Below are 209 nucleotides of genomic sequence, written 5' to 3'. Positions count from 1 at the left end.
AAAGCTGTGTGTCACATTCGACAGATTTTGTTGAATTTTATAATAAATATTATGTATGTATGATTTGTGTTATTTAGCTAAACATATACCTTCATAAAAAAGTTTATATACTTCCAAGAGAAATATAAACACATATATAACACTTATCGAGAAAAACTATTTACAAAACTTATGAACATAAAGCACTGTATCCTCTTAAGTATAACTGC

Source organism: Penaeus monodon, chromosome 33, assembly GCF_015228065.2.
Source record: "Penaeus monodon isolate SGIC_2016 chromosome 33, NSTDA_Pmon_1, whole genome shotgun sequence".
Taxonomy (NCBI): Eukaryota; Metazoa; Arthropoda; class Malacostraca; order Decapoda; family Penaeidae; genus Penaeus; species Penaeus monodon.
This window is presented reverse-complemented; position numbering follows the sequence as displayed.